General features: G+C 66.3%; 1 long non-coding RNA gene across 2 annotated transcripts in view; it reads right to left on the bottom strand.

Annotated features, from left to right (window-relative positions):
- The window catches only part of LOC140387750 (uncharacterized), a 111,900-nt gene extending 99,396 nt beyond the window's left edge, over nucleotides 1–12,504 (bottom strand). For both annotated transcript variants that reach the window (XR_011934001.1, XR_011934000.1), the window contains exon 1: nucleotides 12,305–12,504. This is a non-coding gene — a long non-coding RNA (uncharacterized lncRNA). The remainder of the gene's footprint in view (nucleotides 1–12,304) is intronic.
- Nucleotides 12,505–13,857: the final 1,353 nt, after the last annotated feature.

Genomic DNA, 13,857 nt, shown 5'->3' with positions numbered 1-13,857 from the left:
AGTGCAGGGGGGGGGGGGGGAGACACTGCCTCCACAGTGCAGGGGGGGGGGGGGGAGGAGACACTGCCTCCACAGTGCAGGGGGGGGGGGGGGGGGAGACACTGCCTCCACAGTGCGGGGGGGGGGAGACACTGCTCCACAGTGCGGGGGGGGGGGGGGAGACACTGCTCCACAGTGCGAGGGGGGGGGGGGGGAGAGACACTGCCTCCACAGTGCAGGGGGGGGGGGGGGGGGAGGCACTGCCTCCACAGTGCAGGGGGGGGGGGACACTGCCTCCACAGTGCAGGGGGGGGGGGGGACGACACTGCCTCCACAGTGCAGGGGGGGGGGACACTGCCTCCAAAGTGCAGGGGGGGGGGGACAATGCCTCCACAGTGCAGGGGGGTGGGGACACTGCCTCCACAGTGCAGGGGGGGGACACTGCCTCCACAATGCAGGGGGGGGGGGGGACACTGCCTCCACAGTGCAGGGGGGGGGGGGACACTGCCTCCACAGTGCAGGGGGGGGGGGGACACTGCCTCCACAGTGCAGGGGGGGGGTAGACAGCCTCCTCAGTGCATGGTTGGGGGGGAAAGAGGCTGCCTGCTCAGAGTGCAGGGGGGGGGGGGGGGAAAGAGAGAGACTGTGGCAGTACGTATTGGGGGTTATGTGGGACTGGAAGCCCTAATGTCATTGGCTCCAGATCCCAGGTCCTGGTGGCCGTTGACCTCAAGCTCCGCCCTGAAGGCGAAGTATAAGAAGCCGGTGTCTTCCCCCGCAGGCCAGTTTACTATCGGGCTGCTGGGGAACAGACACGCTTAATAAAGCCTCATCGAATTCACTATATTCGTCTCATGGAGTCTTTGTGCGCTACAATTTATTAAGACGTGCCTAAAAAGGACTATGGAGCTCAGGATCATTCCAGAATGCCTGAGGATCAGCCCACACGCAGTGAATGCGGCAGCAGCCTTCAAACACTGGCAGACTTGCTTCGAGGCCTACCTCAGAACGACCACCGGCCGAGTCTCAGACGAACAAAAACTGCAGGTCCTGCACTCGAGGGTGAGCACGGAGATTTTCACCCTCATTGAAGACACCGACGATTTCCAGACGGCGTTCGCAACACTGAGAAGTCTCTACGTTCGCCCAGTTAACCAAATCTACGCTTGCTACCAGCTCACGACGAGACGGCAAGCTCCCGGAGAATCGATGGACGAGTTCTACGCCGCGCTGCTGATTTTGGGACGAGCCTGCAGCTGCCCGTCGGTGAACGCAAACGAACACACGGACATGTTAATGCGTGACGCTTTTGTGGCAGGTATGCAATCCTCCCAAATCCGCCAAAGACTTCTAGAAAGAGAGTCGCTAGGACCTCTGAGGCACGGGCCCTAGCAGCCTCCTAGATGTGGCCGCGTGTAATACCCGCGCCTACGGCACCGACCGTGCGGCAGGCCATTGGGCCCCGTACGTACCCGTCGCGGCAAACCCCCTACCCCCCCCCCGACACCCCACAGGCTTGCGCGGTCCAAACGCCGAGTCGCACCGGGGGCGCCCGCTGTTATTTCTGCGGCCAGGCGAAACACCCCCGACAGCGCTGTCCGGCCCGCGCAGCCATCTGCAAAAGCTGCGGGAAAAAGGGCCATTATGCGGTGGTGTGCCGATCCCGCATGGTCGCCGCCGTCCCGGGAGCACAGGGAGCCCTGCAAGCAGTCTATGCGCCCAACCCCCCCAGCACGCCATTGTGCGACCCGCAGGCGCAGCCGCTCTGGGTCCCGACCACCGTGGTCCCGGGAGAACTGGGAGCCCTGCACGCCGCCTACGCTCCCCAACCCCCCTTCCCGCAGCCCACGTATGACCCACCGCCGGCGCTACCGCTTTGGGTCTCGGCCAACACTCCCACGGAGAGGAGGGGGTTTTCGCATCCCTAACGCCACCCTAACCCCCGTCTCACACTCCACCCGCCGGCGCCACCTACTTGGACCCCGACCACCGCTGTCCCCGGTGAGGGAGCTCCTCGCTCTCGCGGCCCCACGCCTGACCCGCCGTTGCCACCTACTTGGACCCTGACCACCGCTGTCCCCGGTGAGGGAGCTCCTCGCTCTCGCGGCCCCACGCCTGACCCGCCGGCGCCGCCGACTTGGGCCCCGACCACCGCTGTCCTCGGTGAGGGAGCTCGCGCGGGTCCTAGCGCTCGCGGTGAGGGAGCTCCGCGCGGTCCTAGCGCTCGCGGTGAGGGAGCTCCGCGCGGTCCTAGCGCTCGCGGTGAGGGAGCTCCGCGCAGGTCCTAGCGCTCGCGGTGAGGGAGCTCCGCGCGGTCCTAGCGCTCGCGGTGAGGGAGCTCCGCGCGGTCCTTAGCGCTCGCGGTGAGGGAGCTCCGCGCGGTCTAGCGCTCGCGGTGAGGGAGCTCCGCGCGGTCCTAGCGCTCGCGGTGAGGGAGCTCCGCGCGGTCCTAGCGCTCGCGGTGAGGGAGCTCCGCGCGGTCCTAGCGCTCGCGGTGAGGGGAGCTCCGCGCGGTCCTAGCGCTCGCGGTGAGGGAGCTCCGCGCGGGTCCTAGCGCTCGCGGTGAGGGAGCTCCGCGCGGTCCTAGCGCTCGCGGTGAGGGAGCTCCGCGCGGTCCTAGCGCTCGCGGTGAGGGAGCTCCGCGCGGTCCTAGCGCTCGCGGTGAGGGAGCTCCGCGCGGTCTAGCGCTCGCGGTGAGGGAGCTCCGCGCGGTCCTAGCGCTCGCGGTGAGGGAGCTCCGCGCGGTCCTAGCGCTCGCGGTGAGGGAGCTCCGCGCGGTCTAGCGCTCGCGGTGAGGGAGCTCCGCGCGGTCCTAGCGCTCGCGGTGAGGGAGCTCCGCGCGGTCCTAGCGCTCGCGGTGAGGGAGCTCCGCGCGGTCCTAGCGCTCGCGGTGAGGGAGCTCCGCGCGGTCCTAGCGCTCGCGGTGAGGGAGCTCCGCGCGGTCCTAGCGCTCGCGGTGAGGGAGCTCCGCGCGGTCCTAGCGCTCGCGGTGAGGGAGCTCCGCGCGGTCCTAGCGCTCGCGGTGAGGGAGCTCCGCGCGGTCCTAGCGCTCGCGGTGAGGGAGCTCCGCGCGGTCCTAGCGCTCGCGGTGAGGGAGCTCCGCGCGGTCCTAGCGCTCGCGGTGAGGGAGCTCCGCGCGGTCCTAGCGCTCGCGGTGAGGGAGCTCCGCGCGGTTCCTAGCGCTCGCGGTGAGGGAGCTCGCGCGGGTCCTAGCGCTCGCGGTGAGGGAGCTCCGCGCGGTCCTAGCGCTCGCGGTGAGGGAGCTCCGCGCGGTCCTAGCGCTCGCGGTGAGGGAGCTCCGCGCGGTCCTAGCGCTCGCGGTGAGGGAGCTCCGCGCGGTCCTAGCGCTCGCGGTGAGGGAGCTCCGCGCGGTCCTAGCGCTCGCGGTGAGGGAGCTCCGCGCGGTCCTGGCGCTCGCGGTGAGGGAGCTCGCGCGGTCCTGGCGCTCGCGGTGAGGGAGCTCCGCGCGGTCCTGGCGCTCGCGGTGAGGGAGCTCCGCGCCGGTCCTGGCGCTCGCGGTGAGGGAGCTCCGCGCGGTCCTGGCGCTCGCGGTGAGGGAGCTCCGCGCGGTCCTGGCGCTCGCGGTGAGGGAGCTCCGCGCGGTCCTGGCGCTCGCGGTGAGGGAGCTCCGCGCGGTCCTGGCGCTCGCGGTGAGGGAGCTCCGCGCGGTCCTGGCGCTCGCGGTGAGGGAGCTCCGCGCGGTCCTGGCGCTCGCGGTGAGGGAGCTCCGCGCGGTCCTGGCGCTCGCGGTGAGGGAGCTCCGCGCGGTCCTGGCGCCTCGCGGTGAGGGAGCTCCGCGCGGTCCTGGCGCTCGCGGTGAGGGAGCTCCGCGCGGTCCCTGGCGCTCGCGGTGAGGGAGCTCCGCGCGGTCCTAGCGCTCGCGGTGAGGGAGCTCCGCGCGGTCCTAGCGCTCGCGGTGAGGGAGCTCCGCGCGGTCCTAGCGCTCGCGGTGAGGGAGCTCCGCGCGGTCCTAGCGCTCGCGGTGAGGGAGCTCCGCGCGGTCCTAGGCGCTCGCGGTGAGGGAGCTCCGCGCGGTCCTAGCGCTCGCGGTGAGGGAGCTCCGCGCGGTCCTAGCGCTCGCGGTGAGGGAGCTCGCGCGGTCCTAGCGCTCGCGGTGAGGGGAGCTCCGCGCGGTCCTAGCGCTCGCGGTGAGGGAGCTCCGCGCGGTCCTAGCGCTCGCGGTGAGGGAGCTCCGCGCGGTCCTAGCGCTCGCGGTGAGGGAGCTCCGCGCGGTCCTAGCGCTCGCGGTGAGGGAGCTCCGCGCGGTCCTAGCGCTCGCGGTGAGGGGAGCTCCGCGCGGTCCTAGCGCTCGCGGTGAGGGAGCTCCGCGCGGTCCTAGCGCTCGCGGTGAGGGAGCTCCGCGCGGTCCTAGCGCTCGCGGTGAGGGAGCTCCGCGCGGTCCTAGCGCTCGCGGGTGAGGGAGCTCCGCGCGGTCCTAGCGCTCGCGGTGAGGGAGCTCCGCGCGGTCCTAGCGCTCGCGGTGAGGGAGCTCCGCGCGGTCCTAGCGCTCGCGGTGAGGGAGCTCCGCGCGGTCCTAGCGCTCGCGGTGAGGGAGCTCCGCGCGGTCCTAGCGCTCGCGGTGAGGGAGCTCCGCGCGGTCCTAGCGCTCGCGGTGAGGGAGCTCCGCGCGGTCCTAGCGCTCGCGGTGAGGGAGCTCCGCGCGGTCCTAGCGCTCGCGGTGAGGGAGCTCCGCGCGGGTCCTAGCGCTCGCGGTGAGGGAGCTCCGCGCGGTCCTAGCGCTCGCGGTGAGGGAGCTCCGCGCGGTCCTAGCGCTCGCGGTGAGGGAGCTCCGCGCGGTCCTAGCGCTCGCGGTGAGGGAGCTCCGCGCGGTCCTAGCGCTCGCGGTGAGGGAGCTCCGCCGCGGTCCTAGCGCTCGCGGTGAGGGAGCTCCGCGCGGTCCTAGCGCTCGCGGTGAGGGAGCTCCGTGCGGTCCTAGCGCTCCCCAGACCCCCCAGCACACCATGTGCGACCCGCAGACGCCGGCCATTTTGGGTCCCGGCCACCACGAGGGGAGGAAGGGCGCCATCTTGGACCACCCCAGACCTGTACGACGCGTGGGGGCGGCCATTTTGTCCACCCCGCCCGCCATCTTGTGACCCCCCCAGCCACGTGCGATGTATGGGGGCGGCCATTTTGTCCATCCCCGACGCCATCATGGACGGCAACAACGGACCCCACCCACTACTACAACCACGGCTCACTTCGGTACACTCGATCAGGCTCGGCCCCAGACACTCCAGACGACGACGTCAACGGTCCTAATTAACGGCCACGAGACGCCATGCCTAGTCGACTCCGGGAGCACGGAAAGCTTTATACACCCGACACGGTAAGACGCTGTTCCTTGACCACCTATCCCAGCGCACAAAAGATTTGCCTAGCTGCAGGATCCCACTCCGTACAGATCCAGGGATTCTGCATAGTTACCCTAACGGTGCAGGGGAGGGAGTTCAAAAACTACAAACTAAACGTCCTTCCCCAACTCTGTGCCCCCACCTTGCTGGGATTAGATTTCCAATGTAATCTACAGAGCCTTACGTTTAAATTCGGTGGCCCCATACCCCACTCACTATCTGCGGCCTCGCTACCCTCAAGGTGCAACCCCCGTCCTTGTTTGCGAACCTCACCCCGGATTGCAAACCCGTCGCCACTAGGAGCAGACGGTACAGCGCCCAGGACCGGACCTTCATTCAGTCCGAAGTCCAGCGGCTACTAAGGAGGGCATAATCCAGGCCAGCAATAGTCCCTGGAGAGCGCAGGTGGTAGTAGTGAAGACAGGGGAGAAACAAAGGATGGTCATTGACTATAGCCAGACCATCAACAGGTACACACAACTAGACGCGTACCCTCTCCCCCGCATATCCGACAGGGTCAATCGGATTGCCCAGTATAAGGTCTTCTCCACCGTGGACCTCAAGTCCGCCTACCATCAGCTCCCCATCCGCCCAAGTGACCGCAAGTACACAGCCTTCGAGGCAGACGGACGATTATACCATTTCCTACGGGTCCCTTTTGGCGTCACAAACGGGGTCTCGGTCTTCCAACGGGAGATGGACCGGATGGTTGATCAACATGGGTTACGGGCCACGTTCCGTATCTCGACAATGTAACCATCTGCGGCCACGATCAGCAGGACCCACGACGCCAACCTCCAAAAATTCCTCCAGACCGCCAAAGCCTTGAACCTCACGTACAACGAGGACAAGTGCGTTTTTAGCACCGACCGGCTAGCCATTCTGGGCTACATAGTACGCAATGGGATAATAGGCCCCGACCCCGAACGTATGCGCGCACTCATGGGATCTCCCTCCCGCACTGCCCAAAATGCTGCCTGAGGTTCTTTTCGTACTACGCCCAGTGGGTCCCCCAGTGCGCAGGACAAGGCCCGCCCCCTAATACAGACCACGACCTTCCCTCTGTCGACAGAGGCTTGCCAGGCCTTCAGCCACATCAAAGCAGACATCGCAAAGGCCACGATGCGCGCCATCGACGAGTCCCTCCCCTTCCAGGTCGAGAGCGATGCCTCCGACGTAGCTCTAGCGGCCACCCTTACCAAGCGGGCAGACCCGTGGCCTTTTTCTCCCGAACCCTCCACGCCTCAGAAATCCGCCACTCCTCAGTGGAAAAGGAAGCCCAAGCCATAGTGGAAGCTGTGCGACATTGGAGGCATTACCTGGCCGGCAGGAGATTCACTCTCCTCACTGACCAACGGTCGGTAGCTTTCATGTTCGATAATGCACAGCGGGGCAAAATTAAAAATGACAAGATCTTAAGGTGGAGGATCGAGCTCTCCACTTTCAACTATGAGATCTTGTACCGGCCCGGAAAGCTGAACGAGCCGTCCGATGCCCTATCCCGCGACACATGTGCCAACGCACAAATTGACCGCCTCCAAACCCTCCACGAGGACCTCTGCCACCCGGGGGTCACTCGGTTTTACCACTTCATCAAGTCCCGCAATCTCCCATACTCTTTAGAAGAGGTCCGGACAGTCACAAGGGACTGCCACATCTGCGCGGAATGCAAGCCGCATTTTTTCAGGCCAGATGGAGTGCACCTGATTAAGGCTTCCCGCCCCTTTGAACGCCTCAGTCTCGATTTCAAAGGGCCCCTCCCCTCCACCGACCGCAACGCATATTTTCTTAATGTAGTGGATGAATACTCCAGCTTCCCTTTTGCCATTCCCTGCTCCGACATGACCGCGGCCACAGTCATTAAAGCCCTGAACAGCATCTTCACACTGTTCAGTTACCCGCATACGTCCACAGCGACAGGGGGTTCTCTTGCATGAATGACGAGCTGCGTCAATTCCTGCTCAGCAAGGGCATAGCCTCAAGCAGGACGACCAGCTACAACCCCGGGGGGAACGGGCAAGTAGAGAGGGAGAACGGCACGGTCTGGAAGGCCGTCCTACTGGCCCTACGGTCCAGGGATCTCCCAGTTTCACGTGGCAGGAGGTCCTCCCGGACGCTCTCCATTCCATCCGGTCGTTATTATGTACAAGCACTAATCAAACGCCGCACGGGCGTCTCCTAGTCTTCCCTAGGAGATCCTCCTCTGGAACGTCGCTGCCGACCTGGCTGGCGGCCCCAGGACCCGTCCTGCTCCGAAAGCATGTGCGGGCACATAAGGCGGACCCGTTGTCGAAAGGGTTCACCTCCTCCACGCAAACCCCCAGTACGCCTACGTGGAGTACCCCGGCGGCCAACAGGACACGGTCTCCCTGCGGGATCTGGCACCCGCCGGCACCACGCACACCCCCCGACACCATCAACCCAACCGCCCCCTTCCTGCCACCGCCGCACCCCGCGACCGCCCCCTTCCCAGGAGGATCAGTCCCCTTCCCCTTTGCACCGACAGCTGAAACCATACGGCTCCTGGAGGTGACAACACTGGTACAAGCACCACCACCACCGCCGGGGCAGAGGCGATCGACACGGACGACCAGACCGCCCGAACCGACTCGTGGCGTCGATGTAAAACAAAGATGGACTGTTCAAAGAACATTTTGTTTTTTCCTATACCCTCTGTAAATAGTTGCAACAGGACGAAACTGTCCAATACTGTGCTACCATGTGAATGTTCTATCCTCCCAGGACCAGCCCTGTAAACCCTTACCACCATACGAAGCATCACCCCGCCGAGTTCATTTTTGACAAGGGGTGAATGTGGTAGTATTGTATTGGGGTCATGTGGGACTGGAAGCCCGAATGTCATTGCTGACAGATCCCGGGTCCTGGTTGGCCGTTGACCTCAAGCTCCGCCCTGAAGGCGAAGTATAAGAAGCCGGTGTCTTCCCCGCAGGCCAGTTTACTATCGGGATGCTGGGGAACAGACACGCTTAATAAAGCCTCATCGACTTCACTATATTCGTCTCATGGAGTCTTTGTGCGCTACAGAGACTGCCTCCTCAGAGTGCACGGGGGGGGGGACACACTTCCTCCACCGGGGGGGGGGGGAGACACACTTCCTCCACCGGGGGGGGGACGGGGGACACACTTCCTCCACCGGGGGGGGGACGGGGGACACACTTCCTCCACCGGGGGGGGGACGGGGGACACACTTCCTCCACCGGGGGGGGGACGGGGGACACACTTCCTCCACGGGGGGGGGACGGGGGACACACTTCCTCCACCGGGGGGGGGACGGGGGACACACTTCCTCCACCGGGGGGGGACGGGGACACACTTCCTCCACCGGGGGGGGGGACGGGGGACACACTTCCTCCACGGGGGGGGGGACGGGGGACACACTTCCTCCACCGGGGGGGGGACGGGGGACACACTTCCTCCACCGGGGGGGGACGGGGGACACACTTCCTCCACCGGGGGGGGACGGGGGACACACTTCCTCCACCGGGGGGGGACGGGGGACACACTTCCTCCACCGGGGGGGGGACGGGGGACACACTTCCTCCACCGGGGGGGGGACGGGGGACACACTTCCTCCACCGGGGGGGGGACGGGGGACACACTTCCTCCACCGGGGGGGGGACGGGGGACACACTTCCTCCACCGGGGGGGGGACGGGGGACACACTTCCTCCACCGGGGGGGGGACGGGGGACACACTTCCTCCACCGGGGGGGGGACGGGGGACACACTTCCTCCACCGGGGGGGGACGGGGGACACACTTCCTCCACCGGGGGGGGGACGGGGACACACTTCCTCCACCGGGGGGGGGACGGGGGACACACTTCCTCCACCGGGGGGGGGACGGGGACACACTTCCTCCACCGGGGGGGGGGACGGGGGACACACTTCCTCCACCGGGGGGGACGGGGGACACACTTCCTCCACCGGGGGGGGACGGGGGACACACTTCCTCCACCGGGGGGGGACGGGGGGACACACTTCCTCCACCGGGGGGGGGACGGGGGGACACACTTCCTCCACCGGGGGGGGGACGGGGGACACACTTCCTCCACCGGGGGGGGGACGGGGGACACACTTCCTCCACCGGGGGGGGGACGGGGGACACACTTCCTCCACCGGGGGGGGGACGGGGGACACACTTCCTCCACCGGGGGGGGGACGGGGGACACACTTCCTCCACCGGGGGGGGGACGGGGGACACACTTCCTCCACCGGGGGGGGGACGGGGGACACACTTCCTCCACCGGGGGGGGGACGGGGACACACTTCCTCCACCGGGGGGGGACGGGGGACACACTTCCTCCACCGGGGGGGGGACGGGGGACACACTTCCTCCACCGGGGGGGGACGGGGGACACACTTCCTCCACCGGGGGGGGGACGGGGGACACACTTCCTCCACCGGGGGGGGGACGGGGGACACACTTCCTCCACCGGGGGGGGGACGGGGGACACACTTCCTCCACCGGGGGGGGACGGGGGACACACTTCCTCCACCGGGGGGGGACGGGGGACACACTTCCTCCACCGGGGGGGGGACGGGGGACACACTTCCTCCACCGGGGGGGGGACGGGGACACACTTCCTCCACCGGGGGGGGGACGGGGGACACACTTCCTCCACCCGGGGGGGGACGGGGGACACACTTCCTCCACCGGGGGGGGGACGGGGGACACACTTCCTCCACCGGGGGGGGGACGGGGACACACTTCCTCCACCGGGGGGGGGACGGGGACACACTTCCTCCACCGGGGGGGGGACGGGGGACACACTTCCTCCACCGGGGGGGGGACGGGGGACACACTTCCTCCACCGGGGGGGGGACGGGGGACACACTTCCTCCACCGGGGGGGGGACGGGGGGACACACTTCCTCCACCGGGGGGGGACGGGGGACACACTTCCTCCACCGGGGGGGGACGGGGGACACACTTCCTCCACCGGGGGGGGGACGGGGACACACTTCCTCCACCGGGGGGGGGACGGGGACACACTTCCTCCACCGGGGGGGGGACGGGGGACACACTTCCTCCACCGGGGGGGGACGGGGGACACACTTCCTCCACCGGGGGGGGGACGGGGGGACACACTTCCTCCACCGGGGGGGGGACGGGGGACACACTTCCTCCACCGGGGGGGGGGACGGGGGACACACTTCCTCCACCGGGGGGGGGACGGGGGACACACTTCCTCCACCGGGGGGGGGACGGGGGACACACTTCCTCCACCGGGGGGGGGACGGGGGACACACTTCCTCCACCGGGGGGGGGACGGGGACACACTTCCTCCACCGGGGGGGGGACGGGGGACACACTTCCTCCACCGGGGGGGGGGACGGGGGACACACTTCCTCCACCGGGGGGGGACGGGGGACACACTTCCTCCACCGGGGGGGGACGGGGGACACACTTCCTCCACCGGGGGGGGGACGGGGGACACACTTCCTCCACCGGGGGGGGACGGGGACACACTTCCTCCACCGGGGGGGGACGGGGGACACACTTCCTCCACCGGGGGGGGGGACGGGGACACACTTCCTCCACCGGGGGGGGGACGGGGGACACACTTCCTCCACCGGGGGGGGGACGGGGGACACACTTCCTCCACCGGGGGGGGACGGGGGACACACTTCCTCCACCGGGGGGGGACGGGGGACACACTTCCTCCACCGGGGGGGGGACGGGGGACACACTTCCTCCACCGGGGGGGGACGGGGACACACTTCCTCCACCGGGGGGGGACGGGGGACACACTTCCTCCACCGGGGGGGGACGGGGGACACACTTCCTCCACCGGGGGGGGGACGGGGGACACACTTCCTCCACCGGGGGGGGGACGGGGGACACACTTCCTCCACCGGGGGGGGGACGGGGGACACACTTCCTCCACCGGGGGGGGGGGGGGAACTGCCCTCCTCAGAGTGCAGGGGAGGGGGGGGAACTGCCTCCTCAGAGTGCAGGGGAGGGGGGGGAACTGCCTCCTCAGAGTGCGGGGGGGGGGGGGGGAAACTGCCTCCTCAGAGTGCAGGGGGGGGGGGGAGGAAAACTGCCTCCTCAGAGTGCAGGGGGGGGGGGAAACTGCCTCCTCAGAGTGCAGGGGGGGGGGGGAAACTGCCTCCTCAGAGTGCAGGGGGGGGGGGGGGGGGAAACTGCCTCCTCAGAGTGCAGGGGGGGGGGGGGGGAAACTGCCTCCTCAGAGTGCAGGGGGGGGGGAACTGCCTCCTCAGAGTGCAGGGGGGGGGGGGGGGGGAAACTGCCTCCTCAGAGTGCAGGGGGGGGGGAAACTGCCTCCTCAGAGTGCAGGGGGGGGGGGGGAAACTGCCTCCTCAGAGTGCGGGGGGGGGGGGGGGAACTGCCTCCTCAGAGTGCAGGGGGGGGGGGGGGAACTGCCTCTCAGAGTGCAGGGGGGGGGGAAACTGCCTCCTCAGAGTGCAGGGGGGGGGGGGGAAACTGCCTCCTCAGAGTGCAGGGGGGGGGGGGAAAACTGCCTCCTCAGAGTGCAGGGGGGGGGGGGGAACTGCCCTCCTCAGAGTGCAGGGGGGGGGGAACTGCCTCCTCAGAGTGCAGGGGGGGGGGGAACTGCCTCCTCAGAGTGCAGGGGGGGGGGAACTGCCTCCTCAGAGTGCAGGGGGGGGGAACTGCCTCCTCAGAGTGCAGGAGGGGGAGGGGGGAGGGGGGGGGGGGGGGGAACTGCCTCCTCAGAGTGCAGGAGGGAGGAGGGGGGAGGGGGGAGGGGGGGGGAGGGGGGAGGGGGGGGGGAACTGCCTCCTCAGATGTGCAGGGGGGGGGGGGGGGGAACTGCCTCCTCAGAGTGCAGGAGGGGGGGGGGGGAACTGCCTCCTCAGAGTGCAGGAGGGGGAGGGGGGGGGGAACTGCCTCCTCAGAGTGCAGTGCGTAGTTACAATTATATAACATGTTTTGCAACATAAAAACAGCTTATTTACTTGCATTACATTTTCGAAGTTGCTAGTGATACTTGCAGATTTGTCCACTTTCCTCTTCCTTGTCTTGAAATCTTCAGTTTGGAATTGGATTTCCCTCCTGGATGGAATTTCAATGTCACATCAACACTCTGTCTGATTTCCGAACATTGTTTGTGTGGCAGCTCGCTGCACAATTCTAGCTGCAACAGCGCAATGTGGATCTATTCAGCAAGTTCCTATTCTGAATCACTCTTCTAATCGGATGTTAAGTGGGTTTATCGTGCCGAAATCTTCAAGTTCTGGATAATCGGCCCTCCACACTGAGGCACACATTAGTTGATAGTTACCAGATGACATTATTCAAATATCATTTCACTTCAGTCACTGCAATCAAATTAAGATCTGACTTGTGTAAATCTTATTTCAACACTTGGCACTTTATATTGCTAACTAGATAAAATCAATTCTGTCCTCACCCAATCACAACTTAGTGGCTATTAAAACGTTCCGGCTCTGTCAAATCTTGCCATAATTGTTTCATCCTGGTAGGGTTATCATGTAAACCACTCTTCTGCCAAGACGAGTTGGGAACACATTAAAATTGTTCTCAGGAGATCATCGTTCCTAAACTGTTTGATCTTCAACGTTGTTTGAAGACTTTTTCATATTCCGTCTTCAGTGAAATTACAATAGGTTATTTCTGGCCAAAAACAAGCGCCGTATGTCTGTTAATCCACACAAGCACTAATTAGGAAATGATTAATTTTCTAATTAATTGATTACCAATAATTTGGAGGGCAAAGCGATTCAACAGCCGAACGTTATGTTTTAGAAACACGAGCAGCTCAGTGGTTAGCACTGCTGCCTCACGGCGCCAGGGACCCGGTGGCCTTGGGTGACTGTGTGGACATTTGCACTTTCTCCCCTTGTTTGTGTGGATTTCCTCCCACATCCAAAGATGTGCGGGTTAGGTGGGGCAAGGGGGGTAGGTGGGGCAAGGGGGGTAGGTGGGGCAAAGGGGTAGGTGGGGCAAAGGGGGTAGGTGGGGGCAAAGGGGGTAGGTGGGGCAAAGGGGGTAGGTGGGGCAAGGGGGTAGGTGGGGCAAAGGGGGTAGGGGGCAAAGGGGTAGGGGGGGTAAGGGGTAGGGCGGGCAAGGGGGTAGGGGCAAGGGGTGGGGGGTAAGGGGGTGGGGGGTAGGGGGGTAAGGGGGTGGGGGGTAGGGGGGCAAGGGGGTGGGGGGTAGGGGGGCAAGGGGGTGGGGGGTAGGGGGGCAAGGGGGTGGGGGGTAGGGGGGCAAGGGGGTAGGTGGGGCAAGGGGGTAGGTGGGGCAAAGGGGTAGGTGGGGCAAGGGGTGTAGAGGGGACAAGGGGGTATGGGGGCAAGGGGGTATGGGGGCAAGGGGGTATGGGGGCAAGGGGGCAAGGGGGTAGGGGGGGTAGGGGGCAAGGGGGAGGGGGGGCAAGGGGGTAGGTGGTGGGGGCAGGGGGTAGGTAGGGCAAGGGGGGCTGGTGGGGCCAAGGAGGCAGGTGGCGCTAGGGGGCGGGTAGGTGGCGCTAGGGGGCGGGTAGGGGGCGTTGGGGCCA

Source organism: Scyliorhinus torazame, chromosome 13, assembly GCF_047496885.1.
Source record: "Scyliorhinus torazame isolate Kashiwa2021f chromosome 13, sScyTor2.1, whole genome shotgun sequence".
In the NCBI taxonomy this organism is placed as follows: domain Eukaryota; kingdom Metazoa; phylum Chordata; class Chondrichthyes; order Carcharhiniformes; family Scyliorhinidae; genus Scyliorhinus; species Scyliorhinus torazame.
This window is presented reverse-complemented; position numbering and strand designations above follow the sequence as displayed.